Raw genomic sequence first — 25840 nt, 5'->3', positions numbered from 1 at the left:
AGCCTGGTGGTGGGTATTGAGGACGGCACATTCTGCATGGAGCACTGGGTGTTATGCACAAACAATGAATCATGGAACACTACATCTAAAACTAATGATGTAATATAGGGGATTAACATAAGAATAAAAAAAATATATTGTAGTGAGTGTGTATGGTGACAGATGGTAACTGGACCCATCGTGGGGACTGTTATGTTTAAAAATATTGAATCACGGGGCGCCTGGGTAGCTCAGTCGTTAAGCGTCTGCCTTCGGCTCAGGTCATGATCCCAGGGTGCTGGGATCGAGCCCCGCATCGGGCTCCCTGCTCAGCGGGCAGCCTGCTTCTCCCTCTCCCACTCCCCCTGCTCCTTCTCTCGCTTTGTCTCTCTCTGTCAAATAAATAAATAAAATCTTTAAAAAATATATTGAATCACGGGGCCCCTGGGTGGTTCAGGCATTTGAGCATCTGCCTTCAGCTCAAGTCATGATCCCAGGGTCCTGGGATCGAGTCCCACGTTGGTCTCCCTGCTCAGCAGAGAGCCTGCTCCTCCCTCTCCCTCTGCCGCTCCCCCTCTCGTGTGTACTGTCTCTCAAATAAATAAAATCTTCTAAAAATCTTTTAAAAATTAAAAAAATTAAAATATCGAATCACTGGGGCACCTGGGTGGCTCAGATGGTTAAGCATCTGTCTTCAGCTTGGGTCATGATCCCGGAGTCCTGGGATCGGGCCCCACATCAGGCTCCTGTTCGGCGGGGAGCCTGCTTCTCCCCCTCCTTCTACTGCTCCCCCTGCTTGTGCTCTCTCACTCTCTCTGTCAAATAAATAAATAAAATCTTAAAAAAAAAATCACATCACTGTGATCCCAGGACCCTGGGATCTATTTAAAAATGGCAGAGGAGCTGCCCATTTAGGTCTATAGGATGTTGTGTGTCAGTCATGCTTCAATTAAAACAACAATGCTGTTGTGAAATGGAAGCACATTAAAGAAAAGAGACATGAGGACAGGTACAGAATCCCGAAATCTGTCCCGAGAGATTTCTAGAAGGATAGAGAAAGTGGAGGAGGGGCAACACTGTGTGTCCGCAGCTTTATTTTCTTCACAGAAGTCATCTCTCACTGAAATTGTAATTATAATTTAATTATATGGCAGCATGATTATTCCTATCTGAAACAAATCTTTATAGCATGTGCTTACGTGCTTGATTATTGTCTGTTCCCTCCTTTGGAGCGTCTTCTTCTCGTGGGTTCGCCCCTCATGTCCCTAATGCCCAGAACAAGGATACCCTCAACAACAAATTACTAAATAAAACAATGGATGAATCCCGGCAAACAAGGAATAAATGGGGATTCCCCAGATCAGAAGACCTGAGCCTTCCGCCTGAAAAGCCTTAAGGGTGTCACCAAGATTGGAACTTGGTTCAACCACTTTGGGTAACTTGCAGCAACATCTCCCAAAGCACTCACAATTCCTTGTGAGGCAGGAATTTCACTGCTGGGCACATGGCCCAAAGAAATGAAAATAGATATCCACCAAAGACATGTGTAGGAATATTCATAACAGCTTTACTGGTAAAAAGCCCCATACTAGAGACAGCCCCAACCTCCCACCACAGCAGAATGGAGGGAAAGACAACCCGTGGTCAGTCCACGAGCTGGGATGGTATGCACCAATGAAACAGAAATGCTCTACGCACACCAAAAACCGTGTACTATTCATGCTTTCTGGATTTTCTCTAGCTCTTTTTTTTTTTTTTAATGTTTTGGTTTTTAATTTACATTTTTCCTATTTTTAAGTCTAATTGCTTTTTTTTTTTAAAGATTTATTTATTTATTTGAGAGAGCAAGAATGAAAGAGAGAGAGAGTACACGAGAGGGGGGAGGGTTAGAGGGAGAAGCAGGCTCCTCGCTGAGCAAGGAGCCCGATGCGGGACTCGATCCAGGGACTCCAGGATCATGACCTGAGCCGAAGGCAGTCCCTTAACCAACTGAGCCACCCAGGCGCCCTTTTTTTTTTTTTTTTGAGTAATCTCTACAACCAACATGGGGCTCGAACTCATGACCCCAAGATCAAGAGTCACATGCTACTCGGACTGAGTCAGCTGAGCACCGAGCGCCGATTCTCTGTATTTCAGATGCTCTGACATCCCTGGACCCTGACAGACTGCCCCTCCCAGGGCTAACCAGGTCCAGTAAATGCTTAGCCTGGGAGACTTCCCCATGCAAACTCACCAGTCCAGAGCCCATGCACCTCACCGCCTCCTCCAGTGGCTCACACTCGGGGCCAGGGTTCCCCGGCCCTCATCACCCCAGAGACAGGTTCCAGACAACTCAACAAACAACTGGAATACAATTATTCAGACTGGCCAGTCCTGAACCTGTTTACCCTGCCTCACCACTCCTTCCTGGGGAAACCACATTAAGGCACCTGCCCAGGCTTTCCTGTCGCCCCCTTGGCTCCTCCCCCAGCTCCCCTCCTCGCCCGTTCTGCTCCTGCCTCCCACGGGTCCTGTCCTGGGAACTATACCTAACAAACTCTCTGGCTAATGGCAGTCCTCTCCTGATCTGTGGGCCTCACCGCAATAATAATAAAATCAACATTATAAAACAAGCAGGGTGTGAGCAGGGAAGCCCGGCTCAGACTGGGCTGATATGTCCCTAGGCTGCCGGGGGCCCACCTACTGCCTGCACTGAGCGTGAGCTGCAGCTTGGCCAGGGGCCACCAGCTGGTGCCACGGGGGCTGGCGCACTTGCCTGGTGTGGCTGCGGACTCCCACCTGGACCTCGGAAGCCGGGTCCTCCCTAAGTTCTGGTCTGAGCTGTTACCTGCCTAGATTGCAGGATGACATTGCAGGGTACCCCCCTTTTCTAGGGGTCTAGCTGAGTTTCTGAAAGGCTCCTCTGAAGGCACAGAGGTATGCCTTACTTCCCTCCCAGGGCCGTGGCAGGGCATGCGTGGGCAGCACCGACAAGTGGTGGGCAAACCAAGGTGCCGTGCTCCCTACTTTTCAGCCTGCCCAGAGGAGCGGGGATGGGGGGGTGGGGAGCACTCCTTCGAGGTACCGGTGAATTTCGAACCACACACTGAGTCAGCGCAAGGGCACCCCCCTCAGGGACCATGGCACCCCCAGGTCCCTAGTTGTGTTGTTTGCCTGCTAAAGTCCTGACTCCTCCCCTGACTTGGTGGGGTAGGAGGGACCACATCCATAGAGAATTTGGAGGGAGGGAGGAGGGAGACGATGAAGGGGTGGAGGAGGGAGAACAGGGGGAGAAGAAGGAATCACCCCAGCTACTGGCTGTTGCCTAGAGGCAGGCAATGGGCCCCCGTACCCCAGACCCAATATTGCTAAAATTAACTCCACCCACGGCGCCTGGGGGGGCTCAGTCGCTTAAGTGTCTGCCTTCAGCTCAGGTCATGATCCCAGGGTCCTGGGATCGAGTCCCACTTCGGGCTCCCTGCTCAGTGAGGAGCCTGCTTCTCCCTCTCCCTCTACCCCCCGCAACTGCTCATGATCTCTCTCTCTCAGATAAATAAAATCTTAAAAAAAAAAAAAATTAAGGGGCGCCTGGGTGGCTCAGTCGTTAAGCGTCTGCCTTCGGCTCAGGTCATGATCCCAGGGTCCTGGGATGGAGCCCCGCGTTGGGCTCCCTGCTCTGCGGGAAGCCTGCTTCTCCCTCTCCCACTCGCCCTGCTTGTGTTCCCTCTCTTGCTGTGTCTCTCTCTGTCAAATAAATAAATAAAATATTTAAATAAATAAATAAATTAATTAATTAATTAAAATAAAAAAGTAACTCCTCCCAATCAACGCCAGTAGAGATTTTGCTCTTACAGATTTGGCTAATGTGTTCTCCTCAGCACCCATTTCAGTGGTGCCTCAGCCTGGCTGCCCTCCCCCTGCAGGGACACACACCTTCTCCAGGCTTCTCCGGGGGCCTCAACAGCTTTGCCTGCACACACCATCCTTGCAGACAAGACCTGACCGAATCACCTTCCTCCAGGAGCACAGCTGTGACATTACCGGGAGGACCAATTCCTCTAGCAAGATTCATCGGACAGGCTCCTTTAGGTCTTACAAACCAGCATCCTTTTTGGCTTCTGGCAGCAACATGTTCCTAATTTAGAAATTCTACCTCAATCGAACTCAGAATCAGCTCACGGTCAGCAGGGCCCCTCTAATGAAAGGCTCTAAGATCCGTCCAAATTAAGTCAACAGGAACTCCCTGCCAGGCCTCCGAGACTCCTTCACTGTAGAGGCCTGGGCAAGAGAGTCCTCTCCTGCCCCTGAGGTCTCTGGACCACCCAGGATGGCCCTTAGTTGTCCAAGGTCTTCTGATGCAAGAAACTGCCTCTCTTGTCCTCATGCTAAACACCATTAAAACCAAAACTGCTGGCTACATACTGGGCTTTCCTAGAAATAGAGGCACTCACAGACCCTGAGCCTGGGACCCTCCCAAGGCAGCTGCCCCTTTGCTGGGGTCATAGAAACTGCACCCCCACAAGCTCAGCATGGCTGATGAGGCCTCCTACAACTGGAAGGAGCCAGACCTGAGCCCTCTGGTATATTCCACCTGGCCTCCCCTGTCCTCAGTCCCTGGCCAGGTACCATGTGTTCCACCCAGGAGAGAGGTCACCCCTCCCCCAGGCCCCTTGGCTAACCAGGAGCCCCCCATTACCTGAATGAACATCAATGACAGCTTGTTGACTGTGTGAGTTGTACCACCAACCATCATAAAGATGACAGCACTCATTAGAACATTGCTGCTTTTCATCTCTTAGGATGTTCCAGACAAAGGTCAGAACCCAATGGTCAACACAGTTGGCCAGACTTCGGGCAGTCATCTTGGCACTGGAGCTCTGGCCAACAACTGGCCCCCTCTCTACATTGATTATACACACTGTTGAGCCATTGGCTGAGGGTAAAGGACTCAGAATCTCTTGCCCCACAGGGATACCCCAAATCACACCTGTCTCCCCATATCCGAAGGCCACAAAACAAGGCCTGGCCAGCCCACTCCTATCCCTTCTGGAGTTAGGACTGGTAGTAACCAGGTACACATTTCAATTCTCAGAAGGGGCTCTTGGGAAAGGCACTCAATAGAACTTTCCTCTCCCTGATAGGGCCAGAGAGGTTGAGCTCAGAGATGTAATGGTTTCCTCAAACATTTTCTTTTCAAATTCCAATCCAGCAAATGGACCCCAAACAGGGCCTCTTTCTTGCCCCAGGCCTTAATCTCTCTTAATTCAAGATCCTTGGCCAACTCAAAACTCAATGTCAAATTTAAAAACGTCCTACAGGGGCGCCTGGGTGGCTCAGTCGGTTAAGCGACTGCCTTCGGCTCAGGTCATGATCCTGGAGTCCCTGGATCGAGTCCCGCATCGGGCTCCCTGCTCGGCGGGGAGTCTGCTTCTCCCTCTGCCCTCTTCCCTCTCGTGCTGTCTGTCTCTCATTCTCTCTCTCTCAAATAAATAAATAAAAAATCTTAAAAAGAAAAAAAATTGTTAAAAACGTCCTACAGGGGCGCCGGGGTGGCTCAGATGGTTAAGCGTCTGCCTTCGGCTCAGGTCATGATCTCAGGGTCCTGGGATCAAGCCCCGCATCGGGCTCCCTGCTCGGCGGGGAGCCTGCTTCTCCCTCTCCCTCTACTGTTCCCCCTGCTTGTGCTCTCTTGCTCTGTCAAATAAATAAATAAAATCTTTAAAAAGTAAATAAATAAATAAATAAATAAATAAATAAATAATAAAAATGTCCTACACTCCCTTTCCTACATTTAAAGGGGGATTTGTCTCCCCTCCATGGTCATAAAGATGCATTACATATTGTATACAGGCCTCTAATATTGTCTCCCCCCATCTTTATAAATTTCCAATCTTGCCCCCATCCCAGAAGGGCTGGAGGCCAGAGTGAGGGCATTTATTCTCCTAGAACCCATCAACCATAGGTTGTCCCATGGGCCAGGCAGCTGCTCATCTGATACAGGGCCCATCCGAGCCTAAACTTACATACACACGGAATAAACACAAAACCTGTCAAGTGCAACCATACACCATTCTGATGACTACTGTTCTCATTACTGTCTATCTCGGAGCTTTCATTGGTTTGTAATCGAAGATCCACACCCTCCAAGTGAGCCATTGTTTCAACCAGGCATGAGTTTGCTTAATACATGCCCCACAACCCAAAGACCTCACCACTTTGCTATCACCAACCAAACCAATGACTGAGGCAACGAGCCTGCAGTAAGTGGCCAGATTGGAGGGCCTGCCTACGGGCTCACGCTGGAACCCCAGCCCAGCCTTGTCTTACCACCACAGAGCCACAAGGCCAACAGCCTCATCTCCCTGAGCGGGGACCCAGGCCCATATTTCAGATGACTTCTCCGTGGCCCAGGAGCTGGCTGCTGGAGATGACCGGGACAAGTTCACCCCGACTCTCAAACCCCTGCCCCAGCCACACCCACAGATTGCCTCTGCTAAGGCACAAAGTGGACACAGACCCTGACTGCTTTCCTTCCTTTGGGATTAGGGATTCTATGATGTTTCGGAGCTTGCTGTCTGCTTCGCCAGGATCCTGGTTAACTTCTTGCTCTCTGTGGAAACAGACACACCTACCCGTATGTGCCAACACTCCACGCCCAAAGGGAAATCTGGCCAAGGTCACTATTATCTGGGTCAGTCTAACAATTAATGGAGATAATGCTTTCCCCCAGGGGGCACCTGCCTCATACTAGTGAACCCCACAAGCCCCTTGGGGAGAGGACTGCCTACCCCCTTTCAAAGGTCCACACCCTCCAAGTGAGTGCCTTTCCCTACTAACCCTCCAGCTTTCCACCAAGATCCTGCGGTTCCCCCACAATGACCACAGCCACCCTTCCCCCTGGTTACAACAGCACGCCTCCTCACACAGACTTTACTAAACCAGCAGTTCATACTCCCAACAGCCTCACGACTGGACCTGCAGCCTGACCTCCCAAAAAACCCACCAAGACAGTATTAGTGAAAGAAAATGAAACAAACAACTATATACATATGCATGCTTTTAACAATCTACCATCCCACTGAGCTATTGTTAGAAACCCTGGGAATTTCAGACTGACTTTCTTGGACAGTGCCGGGTAAGTAAGAAACTTAGATATGGGCCAGCCCAGAGGGGCTCCTGCTATTTCTACTGGTGTCACTCCTTTCTACTCTTATGATACAATTTTTTTCTATGCTGTTCAGGAAAACTTATACCCTACTCTCTAAAAGTCCCCTTATCATCACCACAAAGATTCCTTAGTGATGTCAAAGCATCAGAGGGCGAGGGCACTGCACTAATCATCATGCCTTCTTCTTTTCTGTAATTCTCAAGGTTATGCTATCTTGTTGGCCCTGAGGAGACTGCCCCTCGCAGGGCCAGTTCCTAGATATAGTTAATGACTAGTTTGGAAGGGTGCCTTTCACATGCAGATTTATCAATCCAGAGCCCAAGCACCACAATAGGAAGGAATAACAAAGTCAGAGGACTCATTAACTACAAGACAAGGGTCCTGGGATCAAGCAATGGGCTCCCTGCTCAGGCTGGGAGTCTGTTTCTCCCTCTCCCGCTGCTGCTCCCCCTGCTTGTGTGCGCACCCTCTCTCTCTCTCTCTCTTTTTCTCTCTCAAATAAATAAAATCTTAAAAAAAAAAGAAAGAAAAAAGCAGTTCAGTGGAGAAAAGATAGTCTCCTCAGAGAGACCATCCATCGGACGTCCATATGCAAAAGAATAAATGAACCTAGACCGGACCTGACACAGTAATTTACTCAAAATTGGGGCCCAGGGGCGCCTGGGTGGCTCAGTCGTTAAGCGTCCACCTTTCGCTCGGGTCATGATCCCAGGGTCCCGGGATCAAGCCCCGCATCAGGCTCCCTGCTCGGCGGGAGGCCTGCTTCTCCCTCTCCCACTCCCCCTGCTTGTGTTCCCTCTCTTGCTGTGTTTCTGTCAAATAAATAAATAAAATCTTTAAAAAAGAAAAAACTGGGGAGCCTGACTGGCTCTGTCGTGGAGCGTGCCACTCTTGATCTCGAGGTTGTGGGTTCGAGCCCCACGCTGGGTATAGAGATTACTTAAAAATAAAATCTTTTTTTTTTTTAAGATTTTATTTATTTGACACAGAGAGAGAGCACAAGCAGGGGGAGTGGGAGGCAGAGGGAGAGGGAGAAGCAGGCTCCCCGCCGAGCAGGGAGCCCGATGTGGGGCTCGATCCCAGGACCCTGGGATCATGACCTGAGCCAGAGGCAGACGCTTAAACAACTGAGCCACCCAGGCACCCTAAAAATAAAATCTTAGAGAAAAAATTTACTCAAAATGGATCACAGACCTAAATGTAAAATGCAAAATGACAAAACTTCTTGAGGAAAATATAGGAGAAAACCCACATGACCTTGGGCTCGGTGATGACCTTTTAAATACGACACCAATGGTACAACCCATGAAAGAGAAAAAAATACATAGTTTCAACTTTATTAAATGTATAACTTTGGTTCTGTGAAAGACAATGTTATAAGAAGGTGAAGTCAAGGGCGCCTGGGTGGCTCAGTTGGTTAAGCGACTGCCTTCGGTTCAGGTCATGATCCCGGAGTCCCGGGATCGAGTCCCACATCGGGCTCCCTGCTCAGCGGGGAGTCTGCTTCTCCCTCTGACCCTCCTCCCTCTCATGCTCTCTGTCTCTCATTCTCTCTCTCGCAAATAAATAAAATCTTAAAAAAAAAAAAAAATGTGCAGAAGACCTGAACATACAGCTCCCCACAGGAGACAAACGACAATGGGCGCCTGAAAAGATGCTCAGCGTCATTTGTCATCAGGGAAATGCAAATGAGAGCAATAATGAGATACTACTACACACCTATGAGAATGGATAAAATCCTCAACACCTACAACACCAGCTGCTACTGAGGATGTGGAGCAACAGGAACTCCCATTCCTTGCTAGTGGGGATGCAGAATGGCATGGCCGCTTTGGAAGACAGTGTGGCAGCTTCTTCTTTTTTTAAGGTTTTATTTATTTATTTGAGAGAAAGAGAGAGAGAGTGGGGGAGGGGCAGAGGGAGAGGGAGAAAGAGTCTCAAGCAGACTCCCCACTGAGCATTGAGCGGATGCGGGGCTCGATCTCCCAACCCTGAAATTACGATCTGAGCTGAAACCAAGAGTTGCACGCTTGCTTAGTCAACTGTGCCACCCAAGCACCCCAAGTGTGGCAGCTTCTTACAAATTTAAACATGGTCTTACCATACAATCCAGCAGTTGTGCTTCTCGGTGTTTATCTAACTGATGTGAAAACTCATGCCCACACAAAACCTTCATGTGAACGTTTATAGCAGCTTTATTTCTAGTTACCTAAAATCTGAAGCAACCGAGGTGCCCTTCAATAGGTGCATGGATAAACAAACTGTGGTCCATCCAGACAAGGGAATATCAATCAGAGAAAAAAGGAAATGAGGTAGGAGCGCCTGGCTGGCTCGGTGTTTGGAGTGTGCAACTCTTGATCTTCGGGTCATGAGTTTGAGCCCCACACTGGGTGGAGAGATTACTAAAAAATAAACTTTAAAAAAAAAAAGGAAATGAGCTAACAAGTCACTAACAGACGTGGAGGAATCTTAAATGCATACTGCTAAGTGAAAGAAGCCAGTCTGAAAATACTATGTACTGTATGATTCCAATTATATAACATTCTGGAAAAGGTAAAACTATGGAAACTATAAACAGAACAGTAGTTGCCGGGGGTGCTGGGGGTAGTGAGGGTTGAACAGGAGCAGCACAGGGGAATTTTCAGGGAGGTGAAATCATGGTGTAGGAGACCGTAACAGAGGATAGAAGACATTAGCGTTTGTCAAAACTCAGAGACCTTGATATCACAGAGCGGACCTCGATGTACACACAATTTTAAAAAACCATTTAGGAGTCAGGAATCCCAGGAAAGAACACAGAATGCAACAGAAGAATCTAATTGATGAGAAACATCTGAAACAGCTTTGCTGAAGGGCAGGGGAGAATCAGATGCTGCCCTGAGTAATTTCGGAAACGACAGTCGCAGGACTGTATTCTAGTTGATGAAGTTGCTTCCCATGGGAACAGCAGTTAATAACTCTAGAACCACTAAACATGTACTGGAATTGAACAATTAAGTTTAAAAAAAAAAAAAAAGGCAGATATCTGGTGAGAGCCAGGTTTCTCCAGGTTGGAGCAGAAGATTGCAGATAAATAGGGGAAGAGGCTAGAATGTTTCATGTGGTAACTGATTAGAGGTGGAGACACCAATATAAATGTTTAGCTTAGGGGCGCCTGGGTGGCTCAGTTGGTTGGGCGACTGCCTTCGGCTCAGGTCATGATCCTGGAGTCCCTGGATCGAGTCCCGCATCGGGCTCTCTGCTTGGCGAGGAGCCTGCTTCTCCCTCTGACCCTCCCCCCTCTCATTTGCTCTCTGTCTCTCTCATTCTCTCTGTCTCAAATAAATAAATAAAATCTTTAAAAAAAATAAAAATAAAAAAAATAAATGTTTAGCTTAACACAGATAGAGATGATTACTTGTAGAAATAATTACAGATGCGTATACACAGGAATTCGATACATAAACATATTTCCTTGCTTTATCAGCCAACAGCACCCAGAGCAAGGACATCCCAGTAGCTTTGATCACCTGTGACCTTGATTTCTAATACCCTTCCCCAGTAAAAGGAACCAGGGCTCCTTGGAGAAATGGCAGATTCTAGGACTGGAGCAAGAAATATATGAGATGAGCCTGGAGCATCTTGCAACTCCGGAAAGTAAGGAAGTGCTCAGAACACACACACACACACCACATACACACACACCCCATACACACGCAATGATGGGGTACATCAAAGGGACACAGGAGCCGACTGCAAGAGCCCCCAATGGCCAAAGCTAGAACAATTTGAGCAATAAAATAATAAGACAGCATTAGGGCGCCTGGGTGGCTCAGTTGGTTAAGCAACTGCCTTCGGCTCAGGTCATGATCCTGGAGTCCCGGGATCGAGTCCCGCATGGGGCTCCCTGCTCAGCGAGGAGCCTGCTTCTCCCTCTGACCCTCCCCCCTCTCATGTACTCTCTCTCATTCTCGCTCTCTCAAATAAATAAATAAATCTTTAAAAAAAAAAAAAAAGACAGCATTAGATTATAGCCCAAAGTATTAAATAAATCTCATGAGTCCATACTCATAATATCAATAAATAATTGAGTAACAAAATGGAGAAGAGAGATCTTCCATGCAAGGAATTCCAAAGAATTTAGGCAGATACCCCACCTTCAAGGAGGTGGAGCACAACTCCCTGCTCCTCAAGCATGGGCTGTACAGTGACTTCCTTCCAAAGTGTGGAAGCTGGGAAAAGAGTCACCCTGCAGTGGAGAAACCTGGCCAACGTACCTCTGCCAAGTGACCAATGTCAACAGGAACAGTGATAGGTCAGGTTGATAGGATGCACCCTTGAAATGATGAAATCATCTGATGAGTAGGGCACATCACCTCTGTGGTCTTCCTCCCCCAAAGCCATGACTCCAGTCCAATCCTGAGGAAGACACATCAGGCAAATCCCAATTCAGGAATATGACACAAAATACCTGGCCAGGACTACTTAAAACTATCAAGATCATCAAAAGCAAGGAGTGGCTGAGAACGTGTCACAGCCAAGAGGTGCCTAAGGAGACACGACGACTGAATGCAATGGGGTGTCCTGGCTGAGCTCTTGGAACAGAAAAAAGACGTTAAAGAAAAAACTGAGGAAATCTGAATGTAGTATGGATTCTAGTTAGTAACAGTGTATAAAGATTTTTTTTTTTTTTTAAGATTTTATTAGTTCTAACAAATCTACCATACTAATGTGAGATGTTAACTGAAGGGAAGCGGCACCTAGATGGTTCAGTGCGTAGAGCACGTGGCTTTTGATCTCTGGGTAGTGAGTTCAAGCCCCTTGATGGACCTAGAGATTACTTAAGAATTTTTTTTAAATAAACAAAAGGGGAAACGGGAATGGAGATACGAGTTTTCTGTACTATCTTCCCAGTGATTGTGCAAATCTAAAACCGTTCTAAAATTTAGAAGTTTATAAAAAAAAAACCAACAAAACCACCAAGTAGACAAAAGCATACCACTCTATGTTTCCATTCAGGAGAAGTTCAAGAATAGTTAAACTAGTCAGTGGTATTAGAGGTCAGAACAGTGGTTTCTTCTGGGGATGAGAAGAAGCAGGGGAGTGGAGAGGGCCTCAAAGTGAGTGGTCTGCATCTGTACCCGGGTGGTGACTACCCCAGTGTAGACTAAGGTAAAACTTCATTGAGCTGTATTGTTAAGATGTGTGCATTTTATATGTTACACCTTAATTCAAGTGAACACAAGGGGTGCCTGGGTGGCTCAGGTCATGATCCTGGGGTCCTGGGATGAAGTCCCACTTCCTGCCCCCTGTTCAGTGGAGAGCCTGCCTCTCCCTCTCCATCTGCCCCTCTCGCCCCTTCATGCTCTCTCGCTCTCTCACTTGCTCGCTCTCGTTCTGTCTCAAATAAATAAATAAAAATCTTTAAAAAGAGTGAACACAAAGTAAAATAGTAACAACAACCAAAAAGCTGGACATCACCATCTAGAAACACTGTACAGAAATTTCTGAGCGCCCACTGAAGAGAAAAATCCCAAAAGCTTCCAAGAAGAAACAGAAAAGGCATTACCTGCAAAAGAACGCGGGTCACCCTGGCCACAGACCTCTCACCAGCAAGGCGGTGGGCAGGAAGGTGGCGGAGCAGGGGGTCCTGTCCGCCCCTGGGCGCCTCTCCCACCACCGCCCCCCCCATGCATGCGCACGTGCATGGGCGCACGTGCACACCCACACAGCTGAGTGCACGTGCACACCCCTCCCTGTGTCCCCAAATCTCTCATCCTGCCCACCTGCCTCGTCTGTCTCCAATCTCTCATGCCCAGTCCAAGAGCCGCCTCCTCCCAGAAGCTTCCCGAGCTGTCGGCCCGAGCTAGAGGCTCATCCTCTCCGCTCCCCTAGGCACCCTGCGCTACCTCTGTCATCCGCAGGGGTCCGCAGGGAGAACCGGGCTGCTGAGGCCGGGAGCGCGTGGGACCTGTAGGAAGTCATCAGCTGCCCAGTGAAGCTCACCAGATCACCCGGGGCCTCCTCCATCAGGCCCTGGGGGCCGGGCCAGCAGAGAGCCAGGCCCTGAGATTGAATTCACGGCACCTCTTAGTTAAGTCATTTTCAGACCTGTGGCTTAAGGACAAAATAAAAACCGGTTGGAGAAGTCGGCCCTGTTTTGGGGAGGGGAGGAGGATTTCAACTGCACACCACATACAAACAAACTTAGTCGGGTGTGGACATTCGGGGCATGTCATGTGCTATCAGCCCCAGAAGCTGGGCCCTTCTCCAGCTCCATGCCAGGGCCAGCCCGGTCAACAGTGACGGTCCCTGCGCTTTGCTATAATCTGGGAACCCTCACTCTCCCATGTCACAGTGGAGGAACCGGGCTCACCTAGAAGCAAAGGCATGAGCTCCGGCCCCGGCCTGTCTGGCTCTTGCCCACTCCACCAGGATATTGACGGCCATGGAGCTGTAGTTTCCAAATCAAAGCTCTAGAATGTTCTCGGCTCCAGGGCTGGGTGTGACAGCGTGGTAGGCAGGCACTGGAGCAGCCTGGGGTTGGCACACTGCACACTCATTCCCCTCCTGTTTCCTGCCTGCCACCTGTCTGTGGGTCTTGTCAGGATTCACCCTCCACGGGGCCAGCTCCTGGCCCTGACAGTCTGCAGGGAGAGACCCATTCGGAAACTCAGATTGCGTGGGGGTTGCTGCTGGTACAACCCAATGGAAACCCAAGTCGGGGCCTGGAGCTGGTCGGTGGACCGAGGAGGCTGACGGTCCAAAGGCTGGCGGGGAGGCAGGAAGATGCTCAGCTCCCCAGACCCAACACCATACTCACCATGCAAGTCATTGTCAACCACTCGGCCCCACTGATGGACTCTGCTGGCCTTAGGGTCACCCTCCCGGTTGGAGTACAGTGGATTTGAAGAGGAAAACCCCAGAGCTCCACAGAGTGGGGAGTAATGTGGAACGGCAGGCAGAGTGAGTGGGGCCCCACACGTTCAGACACACCAAAGACCCTGGACATGGCAGAGCCCTTTCCTTAGGGGTCTCAGTTCAACGGGATTGCATTTTCAGGGGGATATCCACGTTTGTGGCTGACACAAATCTGGAGAGCCCCAAAGGCCTCAGACATGTCCCTCACAAAGGTCCAGGGTCAGCCCCTGCCCAGCTGCTGACCTCTGCCTTCTCCTCTGGTCAGCTCTGCCCTCACGCCCCACCCCCCATCTTCCTGAATCCCAAGGCGTGGGTGATACCCCAAGCCCCCCGCGCACAGGGCACCCTGTCACCACCACCCAAACAGCCCTGGCAATGTGTCATGGGCCACCTTGCACCTTCAGCCCCGCCTCAGCCGCCACGGGAAGGATGGGTTGGAGACGTGGAATGCCTGCCGATGGAGTGGGAGGAGGAGAGCCAGAAAACCTGCAAAAAGACACGGTGTGTGTAGATTCGTCACTGGACATGTGTCTGCCTGGATACACCCATGAATCCATATGCAGCACGGAATATTCCGACCAACCTCTTCCTGCAATCCGAGGGTTCCCACGGTGTGTCTGTCGGTCTGTCTGCGAGCGTGGTGGTATCTGCACGTGAGTGTGCGTGGTGTCAGGGCCAGTGCTCCGGAGAACACCTGGAAGGAATCTCCCAAGCCGGAGGCAGGGATGACTTCCCGGAGGTGAGGCTGTGGGACCAGGGTTGTTGTTTTAACGCCTCTGCTCTGTTTTTACAAGCGCAGATCATTTAAAAGAATAAAAGCTATCTAATTGATGTTTTAAAACTAGCGGACCCCTCAGGGCCAGCATCCCTGAGCCTCGCCCTCCTCCCGCTCTCCGCTCTGCGCCCCCTGCCGGCGGGAGGTCAGCCAGAGCGCCCCGCGCCTGCGCCAGGGTCTCGACGGCCCCTGGGCCTTTGCGTCGCGGTTACGTCGCGGTTACATCGCGGTTACGCCCCTGGGAGCGCCGCCCTCAGGCCCAGAAGCCAGGCGCCGCCCAGGAACTTGCCTCCCGTTTCTGGCCCCGGGGCTTTCCTGGGGCCGGGATGTGCCTGTGGCCGGTAGGAACGCAGCGCGCGCGTGCCCAGGGGCCCCCATCCCACCCTCCCACAAACGAGGACCACGGAGGCAGAGGGCGTCTCAACACTGGGCAAAAGGAGGCGCAGAGAAATTCGCTTTCGGAATTCTTATTTTAACCTCTTTTCCACTGGTCTATAGGTCCCCTATCTGGGCGGACCCATGGTAACACCCCCGCCCCCGCCCTGTCTCCACCCTGGGATACTGTCAGGACTCTGTGCACCCCCCAGGTGGGGGTGGTGGTGGAGGGGAGAATCGCTGGTGGCTAAGACAGTGCCATGGCCTGGGGTTGGGGACAGGTGAGTCCTGAAGTTGTGGGTGGGTCTGTGGGTTCGGTCCTCCAAGGACAAGGGAGAGAGGTTCCTGACCGAAAGAAAAGAGATTCCCAGCAGAAGAAAGGCCTGGCAGTGGGAACGAGCCAGCTTGCTGTGTTCCTGGGTGGGGAAGGGTCATTGCAAGAGGCTTGGGAGGGTCTCTAGCGGTTGGGGGGTGAGAGGAAGTATGGAAGAGATGCAGCCACAAGAGATGACCATTAAAAGTCCTGTAAAACAAATCCATCCACGAGTGAATCCTCCTTGAACATTTCTTCTTGGGTCCCCCGCTCCTGGGGCCAACTTGGCAGCGGCTGGGTCAATGACACTTCCCCCTCTGCAGAGAGCAAAGGCAAATGAGGGACTGCAACCGAGACCTTGAAAGAGACAGGCACATTTAGCCTGTTGGTCACTGATTGAGCCAGGGGCTGCCAAGCCTCTTGTCTGCCCCACCAGATATTGGCTCCCCTGGAGAGTGGAGTGCAGGAATGGCCTGCTCCAGGAGGCAAGACTAGACAGCATGCCTAGGACTAATCCTTGCGCTGACTTAATCACCTTGTAGGCTGAGGGTCCTGGCTCATTCAACCCTATCTGCCTACCCGGCCCTGTTCTGCCTTTAAACCCCACTCACTGACTCACCACACCCCACCCCTATTCATCCATCTGCCACAGAGAAGGATTTATCGAGGGCCAGCACAGGGTCACACAGAGGGTGGAAGGGAGAGCCTAGAGCTGGGGTCCTATACCTGCCCCTAAAAGAGTCTCAGCATTCACCAGCACCACCCCCAAGCAGGGTGTTTGACCAGCTTCAACCAAATCTCCCTTCTGAATGCTCTGCTCATCCATGTAGCCCGGTGCCTTTCACGCTGGTATGCCTTTGTTCAGGCAGTTCCTCTGCCTGGAATGTCCTTGGGCCTGGCAGAAGTCCCACTCACACTTCAAAGGCCACTTACTTGGTGAAGCTGTCCCAGACACCTCTCCTAAGCATGGCTGTCCTTGGCCCGGACAGGTGGTCTTGTCTCTGGGTTGTCAGCACCAATATGGGGCACACAGTAGGTATCTAATAGGTGCAGACTGAGTGCATTCCTCATCCACTCACTGAATAAAGACTCAGTCTGCACTCTGAGCCTTGGTTTCCCAGCTGTGGAATAGATGCTGGGAAGAGCAACCATGGCCTGTCCCTCTAGAAGTGACCTGGTGCACAGGAACCTTTGGGAAAACACCCCCTAGGAGCCTCTGGGCTGCCATCAGCCCAGAGATTTCTATCTGCAGACTTTGGGGCAGGATGAGGGGATGTTTTTTCCCTTCAACACCAAACCAGGGGCATCTTGCATGTCTCACCTCCTAGGTGCCCAGTCTAGACCACAAAGGACAAGAGCAGGAGTCCACTGGACAGTAGAGACACCAAGCCTAGGCAAGGAGCAGGCCCTTCCCCAGGCTGGGTCAGGGAAGGGAGGACGGGCAGGCCCCAGCGTGACCCTACGGGAGGATCACAGCCACCAGCCCAAGGTGACCCAGGATGCTCCCAGGGGCATTTATAAACAGCCAAGCCAAAACACAGATACCAGCGACCTGAAAAATGAGCTCCTTGGTGTGCTCCGATGTTCTGATTTCCACCTCCAGTGACTTTTTCAACAACAGATTGGGTTCAGGTCACAGTCTAGTATACAAAAAAAGCTGAATGGATCAAGTTCCCTCAACCAAGACTCTATTAACTAACCGCTTGCCATGCCATTATTATCATTACAAGAACATATAGATAAATAACATGTAATAATGTTGAGTGAAAGGAGCTAGATCGGAGAGAGCACACACTGCATGATGCCATTTAAATAAAGTACCAAAAACAGGCAAACTTAATCTGTAGTGGCAAAAGGCAAAATAGCAGTTGCCCCCAGTGGAGGCTCCCGGGTGCCTGAAATGTGCAATCACTTGATCTGCATGGAGCCACAGGGTGGACCTATGGAAACATTCATCTGGTTGCTCACGTAAGATTTTGTACTTTAATGTAAATACACCAATAAAGCTACTATAATAACATACCACGAGGACTAATGTTAGTTCGAGCCCCTTCCATGCTGGCAGGCAGGGCTGTCTCCACTGCTGAGGCCCCAGGGCCAAACACAATGCTCTCCACCCATCCTCACAATGGGGAACACTCATCAATATCCCCATTATACAACCATGGAGACTGCAGTTCTGTGGAAGCCATTCCTGCTGGACTCCAAAGTTCTTCCCAGAAAGTTATGTGGCCACCCCAGCTCTGGGAGGGGAGGCAGAGATGTGAGTCAGAGGATGGAGCCTGAGCTTCCAGTGAGCACCTGGACCAGCTACCATAGCCAGGATGTGAGGAGCCAGAGAAGGAGGAACGGAAGCTTTTGGGAGGTGATGTGCAGGCTGAGTCTTAGAGAATGGGTGAAGTTTCGGCCAGCAAAAACAGCCGCCCGGGTGGAAGAAACAGCAGAAGCAAAGGCCTGAGGGAGGGGAGTACAAGGTGTGGTCAGGACAGGGGTGCCCTGGTCGGGCTGGCACACAGCAGCTGGAGGCTCAGCAGGGCAGGTGTGACTGGCACAGCCAACAGGCGGGAGCCGGGGAATGCTGGGGTCTTCTGGGAACTCTGGGGTCCTGAGAAATGTCCAGAATGCTTTAGTAAGATGGTATCAAACATGATTTGCTTTTGAGCTAGTGTCAGCCAGCTATGCCCAGATTCAGAAAAGAGGTACGTCAGGCAGGATGGATCTGAGGTCATCTACCTAGGCACAGAGACTTGGGCCGCCGGAAATCCAGGGTGACACAACCCAGCCCCTCCACCCAGGTGGCTCCTGTGGAGACACGCATGGCTGTGGTCCTTGGCAAGGACACCGGATGCCTCCTCCAAGTGGTGGTAGGGAGGACAAGGATCTCAGGCAGCCTGGGCAGGGACATAGGGACATAGGGCTCAGAGGGATGCCCTTGAATTCCATCTCAAGCATGGCCACTGTTAGCCCTCCTCAGGGAATGTGGGATGCGACAGAGTTTTATCCTCCTTGGAGAAGCTGTTACTACCTCAGTGGAGCATCTTAAAATCGATGACATCTTAGACACAAGGATGTCTATAGGTATATATCATGTTTGTTTCCACTTAAAATTATACTGTGATAAGGATGGTGGAAGGAAGGAGAGAGAAAAAACGTAATAGTGTCATCATTACTCATAGTTGGGAACCAACAGATAATCTTTAGAGAAATAAAGGATGAAGTGTATTATATAAAATTATAAAGGTAATCACAAGTACACAGCTACAAAATTTCCAAAGTATCAAAAGAAACACTTGTACCCAAATTAAGCAAATATTTTATAACCTACAAAAATAGAAAGCATAAAATGACTTAATTGAGACTGAGACAGATTTGTCACATTGATACGCGTAAATGGGTTAACTCATCTGTACAAGGAAATGCCTGTCAGATGGTTCACATTCAGCTGTAAGCTGCAGGCAAAAGACACTCCCCAAACAAGAAGACTGAGAGAGAATGAAAATAAAAGGATGGTGCAAGTGGCAATGCCAACAAACAGAAAGCAGCAGTCAAGTTGAAGGCAAAATATTGTTTGTGGTCAAGAGGAACATTTTGTAATGATGATAAATGCAAGTCACAATGATGATAGAACATACCTACTGTATGCTAAAGAGCATACATTAATATGTATGCATCAAATAACACGGTGTATGCATTCATACAATGAAAGGAATACACGGAGAAAGAATAAAAAGTACATCAGTAGTAGGAAGTATTTTTTTTAAAGATTTTATTTATTTATTTGAGAGAGAGCGAGCGAGATAGAAAGAGAGCACAAGAAGGGGGAGGGGCAGAGGGAGAGAGAGAAGCAGGCTCCCCGCTGAGCAGGGAGCCCGATGCGGGGCTTGATCCCAGGACCCCGAGATCGTGACCTGATCCCAGGACCCCGAGATCGTGACCTGAGCTGAAGACAGACGCTTAACCAATTGAGCCACCCAGGCGACCCTATAGTAGGAAGTATTTGTTTAAGATTTTATTTATTTGAGAGAGAGAGCACGTGTGCCGGGGAGAGGTCCGCAGGGGGGTGGGGCAGAGGGAGAGGGAGAGAGAGAATCTCAAGCAGACTCTGAGTGCTGAGCCCGGAGGGTGCAATGCGGGGCTCAATCTCACCACCCTGAAATCATGACCTGAGTGTAAACCAAGAGTTGGATGCCCAACTGACCGAGTCACCCAGGTGCCCCAGTAGTAGGAAATTTTAATACATCTCTCACAGATATGTGTACAAAAAAATTAAATAAGGGGTGCCTGGGTGGTTCAGTGGTTAAGCGTCTGCCTTCGGCTCAGGTCATGATCCCAGGGTCCTGGGATCGAGCCCTGCATGGGGCTCCCTGCTCAGCGGGAAGCCTGCTTCTCCCTCTCCCACTCCTGTTGCTTGTGTTCTCTTCTTGCTGTCTCTCTGTCAAATACATAAATAAAATCTTAAAAAAAAAACCACAAAAAATTTAAATAAGATTAGAGAAGACCTAAAAATGTAATTATTGAGCTAGCTTTAATTACTTTATATCAGACTCTCTACCCTAAAAACAGACTACTCCTTTGCAACTGGGCTTCTGAATATTCACAAAGATCGACTATATGTTAAATCATTTTTTTAAAAAACCAATATATTCCAGGGCGCCTGGGTGGCTAAGTCGGTTAAGCGACTGCCTTCGGCTCAGGTCATGATCCTGGAGTCCCGGGATCGAGTCCCGCATCGGGCTCCCTGCTCGGCGGGGAGTCTGCTTCTCTCTCTGACCCTCCCCCCTCTCATGTACTCTCTCTCATTCTCTCTCTCTCAAATAAATAAATAAAATCTAAAAAAAAACACAAAAAACCCAATATATTCCAAAAAGTAGATCTAGAACAGACATTCTCCAATCACAATGTAAATCAGAGCAGAAATTAATAACCAAACTACAAGGCAAAACAAAACCAAAAAAAAAAACCTTACTACCTGTAAATTTTAAAACTCTTAAGTTGCTCTGGAGTAAGAAAGGAAATCAAGTTGAAATTTCAGGATATCTAGAAAACAACCATAACTGAAACACTGCATATCAGAATCTAAGGTAAACAGCTAAAGCAGTACTTCAGAGACAAATTCATAGTTTTCAATACTTACATTAACAAGAATGAATGAAAATTAATGAACTAAGTACCTAATTCAAGATAGAAAACACACACACACAAGAAACAGGATGGAAATAATAAAGATAAAAGTGTAAAAATATGATTTAGAAAAGAAAAACAACAGTAGAAATAATCCAAATAAAATAAATCCAGTAGAAACAATTTTAAAAAATTTTTAAATAGCTGGGGCCCCTGGGTGGCTCAATCCGTTAAGCTTCTGCCTTCCGCTCAGGTCATGATCCAGCCGGCAGTCCGCTTCTCCCTCTCCCTCGGCCCCTCCCCACTGCTGGTGCTCTTCTCTCTCTCTCTCTCATAAATAAATAAAATCTTAAAAAAATTTTTTTTAAATAGTAAGTCAGTAGTTGATCTAGTCAAAAAAAGAAAGGAATAAGGGGTGCCTGGCTGGCTCAGTCGGTGGAGTGGGGCTCTTGATCTCAGGGTTGTGAGTTCCAGCCCCACGCTGGGTGTAGAGATTACTTAAAAGTAAAAAAAGAAAGAAAGAAAGAAAAGGAATAAAATCCAAACACACTAAAGAAAAGGATAAGGAGGTACACTTTTCATTGCACCACCTTTGGTGCCTTTGGAGCTGACCTTCTAGAGGGGAAGAGGCCAGAGCAAGACAAAGCACTAAGGTCCCATTTCACGTGCCCTGCTTTGGCAAAGCCCTGGGGCCACGCGGGTGAGAGGCCTCCGCAGCAGCATCTGCTGTCCTCTAGGAGAGTCCGTTTTCCAGAAGATCTGCTCCGTGCCCGTCCCAGAGCGTTTCCTTACTCCTGATGCTAAGTTGCATGCTGTTTCCCTGGCTTGAACACTGGGGGCTAGGGTTGCGCCCGTGGACGCCTTCTAAGCAGGATCTCCCTTCCCCCCACCCCCCGACCGTCTGAAGGGTCCAGGCCACTCGGTCGGTCCCCATCTGGACCCAGCGGATGGGGGTCCGGAGAGGCCAGGGGGCGCTTGCCTGTCTCCCAGCCTCCGCACTTCACGAGGAAGGTTCGGCATTGGCGGGGGCCTCCCCACCTGCATCTCCCTCCAGTCAGCTGAAGGTAGGTGTTGAGAGGTGGTCCTGGCCAACTTCCGCCCTTTACCTCGCCTTGATGGACCCCCAACGAGCTTGGGGCCCCGTCTTTGAGGGGGAGGCGGGCTTGCCCAGGCCGTGCCCTCTGGGAGAAACATCCCCAAATAACGATACTTCCAGGCCGGGAGATCGGGAATGCCAGGGAGTCCGCCGCCGGACTGCAGGGAAGGCTTCCCGGAGGAGGCGGCCTGCAGGTCGGGACCTCACAAAGGGGGAGGGGCGTTGTGGGGGACAAGGAGAAGGGACTTGTAACTGCAACGGCCCCCTCCAACGACCCTCAGAGGCCAGGAGCTGAGGCTCGGCAGGGCGAGGTAGGACGGCGACAAGGTACCAGGCCGCACAAGAAACGACGACGGCCCGGGGACGCCGGACGCGGGGCGGCCTCGGAGAACACGTCACAGGAAGTTCGTAGGAACTGGTCATCTGGCCAAGTGGACGTCCCGGGAATTGCTAATCGCCGACTTGCCTTGGGGCCGGAATTCGTGCTTCCGGGCCGCCTGACCCGCCTGTGCCGCCCCCTGCCGGTGCTTCTGTCAGCGGCTAGCGGCACAGTCCCGGCCGGGGCCGGGGCGGGCGGGGCTCCGGATCCCAGCGCGGCGATTGGCCGCTCCGCATCAGGTGTCCCCGCCCCGGCCAACCAGCGAGGGAGGCGGAGCCTCGCCGCCGGGCTGTGGGCGGAGTGGCAGGGTTGACGGCTCCGCCCAGAGCGGTGGGGTGTTGGGGAGAGCGACCTGTGTCTGCTCCCGGCCTCGCGGGACTCCAGGCCCCAGCGCCTTGGAGCCGCCGCTCCCGCCTCCCTTCCCCACCCAGTGGCCGTAGCCAAGTTTTCAAACCCCGAAGCGGCTTTCTGGGGATAAAGACACAAATCCTTGCCAGGGCCCAGGCCCTTCGGATCTCAGCCCTGAGGTCTCCGGGTCCCTCCTGTGGCCTCGAATTTCCCGCCAGCTCCTCTGCTCCAGCTACCCTGGCCTTCTGCCACCAGCTGCCTCCAGCCCCGGGCCTACACCCCGGCCTGTGTCCTCTGCTTAGCCTGCCCTTCCCCCCACTCCTCCTCCCCCTTCTCCTGGCTTGCTCTGGCTGATCTTTCCAGAGCCTGCTGGCATGCGGTTAAGGTTCCACTGGGGGCTGGTGCAGACCCTGGGCATCTTCCTTTTTCCCTGCAGGGACCACCTTGCCCTGGGCTGCTGGCCTGCTTGTATACAGCCCATGATCTTTCATCTCTCTATCTCCCCGCCCCAAGCAGACAGCCTGGTACATGGTAGGCACTTAGCCCCTGTGCAGATATGAACCAAGTAAGAGAGATGATGGCTAAGGAACTAACACCCCTGGGCATCACCTGAGTACCAGACCCCGTGCCAGGCACGTCACAGGGCTGACTACAGTTATGTGATGGCCCTGGAAGTGAGGAACTGGGGTCCCCTCTTCCTGGCGAGTCAGGGAAGGCCAAGAGGCTGGATGGCTGGCCCAGGTTTCCTCAGCTGCACTGGTTAGGGGCAGGACTGGCGGGCTGGGGACACCCCCATGCCAGGCAGCCTGGGCCTTGGGTGTCTGCTGGAGAAAACTGATGGGCAGGCCCCCCCCAAGGGAGGGTCAGGGCTTGGGGCAGATTGGAAAGGGAAGGGGACTTGGGGAGGTAAGTGCTGTGTGCGCTCAGCCCAGCCACAAGCCTCCTCTACTGTCCAATGACTGGATGGCCACCTTGAAAATCCTTCAAAGCCCTTGCTGCCCCCCTCAACCCCATCTCATCAACTGCTACCCCAACCCCTTCTCCAGCTACACTGACCCATGTCAGCTCCCAGACCAAGGCCCCTGGGCCTTTGCACATGCTACTCCCTCCTGGGTCCACCTAGTCCTGCCCCCATCACGTCGTCAGGACCTGTGCCTACTTTCCAGACCAAATCTTGCTCAGCACCGGCCCCACCACAGTCCTGAAGACAAACAAATGCTGAGATCTGAATTCAAACCCAGCCCTTCTGCTTGACACACGTGTGGCTGCCCGCAGAGAACAGCTTATCAGTGGGCTTGCAAAACAGGGCCGTCTACTTAGGGAGCACTCTGCTGATTTGCTGGCGTGGAGCTGGGGCTTTGGTGGACATTGAATCTCCAGGACACAGCCTGCAAGGTCAGACATGCAAAAAGGGCCTTTTGGTTTCCAAGAGGCTTGTTGACATGAACGCCTCTCACTTCAGCAACATCCGAGAGTGAAAATACTCTGCTTCCTCAGAGGCTAGTCCCTCTTCGCAGACTGCCTACCACCCACGCCCCACATCAGGCCAGTGGGCCTTCAGGGTCCACCCGAATCTCGAGCCTGAACCCGGGACAGGCTCAGCTCTGAATCCTGTGTGACATTGGGCTAGTTACTTCACCCCTCTGATCCTCCGTCTTCTTCCTCTAGCTTTCATTTCCAATAAAATTAGTAACAGGTACATGTCTTTAAAGGACCAATAGAACTACAAGGCTTATAATGACAAGCGGCAGTCCTCTGCCCCACTCCGCACAGCCCGAGTCCTCCCTCCGAAGCACCCATTTGTGCACTACTAGATGTTTTTTTTCTGGCTCTCATCTTTACACGTGTGACAGGCTTCTGCTGACAGTTGCTGATTTTCTGCCTTTAGATACAATCCAATGACTGCCTGCAGCTGAAAGATGAGGATTTAGCTCTGTTAATCTGCTGTCTCTTTAGATTTGCTAATTCTGGACGTTTCGTATAAATGGAATCACATATGGGGTACCTGGGTGGCTCAGTCATTGAGCAGCTGCCTTCAGCTCAGGTCATGATCCCAGGGTCCTGGGATCGAGCCCCACATCGGGCTCCCTGCTCGGCGGGAAGCCTGCTTCTCCCTCTCCCACTCCCCCTGCTTGTGTTCCCTCTCTCCCTGTCTCTCTCTCTATCAAATAAATAATTAAAAAAAAAAAAGAGAGACCCACTCAATCAACCACGCGTTCCCTCTCTGCCCCTCACCCCACCCACTTCTCTCCTAGTTCCTCCTACACAACCATATTACCCAGGGCAGGGGTTCTCACCCCAGGGTCCACAGGGCGAACCCTGGGGAGGGGGAGGCCGGGGGATGGGAGTTTGGGGTTTCGGAAACTGGACAGAAAACACTGACATCCTTATTTTCACCCACCTCTAATGTTTGCTTTCCCATCAGGAACAGGGGCCATAAACCTCAGCGATGTCAACTGCACCTGTGACTTTGCCACCAACAGAAATCCAGATAATTTCAAATCATATTGCAACTGAAGCCGAAATCTCTAAATTAATCTCATTTACACTCACCACTACTTCAAAATGATAAATTGTAGACTTGCAGCTTTGGTCCTATTATTTAATGCGTTAATAAATACACTACTACACCACACATGTATTTAAGAATTTTATGAACTGCTTTTCTTTTCTTTTTTTTTTTAAAGATTTTATTTATTTATTTGACAGAGAGAGAGTTAGTGAGAGCAGGAACACAAGCGGGGGAGTGGGAAAGGGAGAAGCAGACTTCCCGCCGAGCAGGGAGCCCGATGCGGGTTTCGATCTCAGGACCCGGGGATCATGACCCGAACTGAAGGCAGACGCTTAACGACTGAGCATCCTGGGCGCCCCAAGATTTTATTTATTTGACAGAGAGAGAGAGTGAGTGAGCACAAGCAGAGGGAGCAGCAGAGGAAGAGGCAGAAGCAGGCTCCCCACTGAGCAGGGAGCCTGATGCGGGGCTCGATCCCAGGACCCTGGGATCAGGACCTGAGCCTAAGGCAGACGCTTAACCAACTGAGCCACCCAGGTGCCCCAAATTGTTTTTCTATGTAATTACTTTCCTCTATTTATTCATTAAAAAATATTGTTTTGGGGGGCACCTGGCTGGCTCAGTCGTAAGAGAGTGTAACTCTTGATCTCGGGGTTGTGAATTCGAGCCCCACATTGGGGGTAAAGATGACTAAAATAAAAAATAAATTAAAAAACCTGAGTGCAAGACTGTTGAATCTCAGATCTGTACCTCTGAAACAAATAATGCAATATATGTTAAGAAAAGAAAAAAAGAAGAAGATAGCAGGAGGGGAAGAATGAAGGGGGGTAAATCGGAGGGGTAGACGAAACATGACAGACGATGGACTCTGAAAAACAAACTGAGGGTTCTAGAG

At 50.6% G+C, this 25840-nt stretch overlaps 1 protein-coding gene and 1 long non-coding RNA gene across 5 annotated transcripts in view; one reads left to right on the top strand and one right to left on the bottom strand.

Moving 5' to 3' along the window:
- The window catches only part of LOC145723362 (echinoderm microtubule-associated protein-like 1), a 433105-nt gene that overhangs the window by 346997 nt on the left and 60268 nt on the right, over nucleotides 1-25840 (top strand). The window lies entirely within an intron of this gene.
- On the bottom strand, nucleotides 11145-15041 carry LOC145723232 (uncharacterized). Of its 2 annotated transcripts, none has more exons than XR_014148154.1 (4): nucleotides 14610-15041; nucleotides 14418-14512; nucleotides 13112-13216; nucleotides 11145-11524 (listed from the first exon to the last, which is right to left on the bottom strand). It is a non-coding gene; the product is annotated as an uncharacterized LOC145723232 (long non-coding RNA). The 2 variants fall into 2 exon arrangements; XR_014148155.1 differs by having other exon boundaries at nucleotides 14425-14512; nucleotides 14610-15040.

Source organism: Leptonychotes weddellii, chromosome 9 (assembly GCF_054177405.1).
Source record: "Leptonychotes weddellii isolate Sample4059 chromosome 9, ASM5417740v2, whole genome shotgun sequence".
Lineage (NCBI taxonomy): Eukaryota > Metazoa > Chordata > Mammalia > Carnivora > Phocidae > Leptonychotes > Leptonychotes weddellii.
This window is presented reverse-complemented; position numbering and strand designations above follow the sequence as displayed.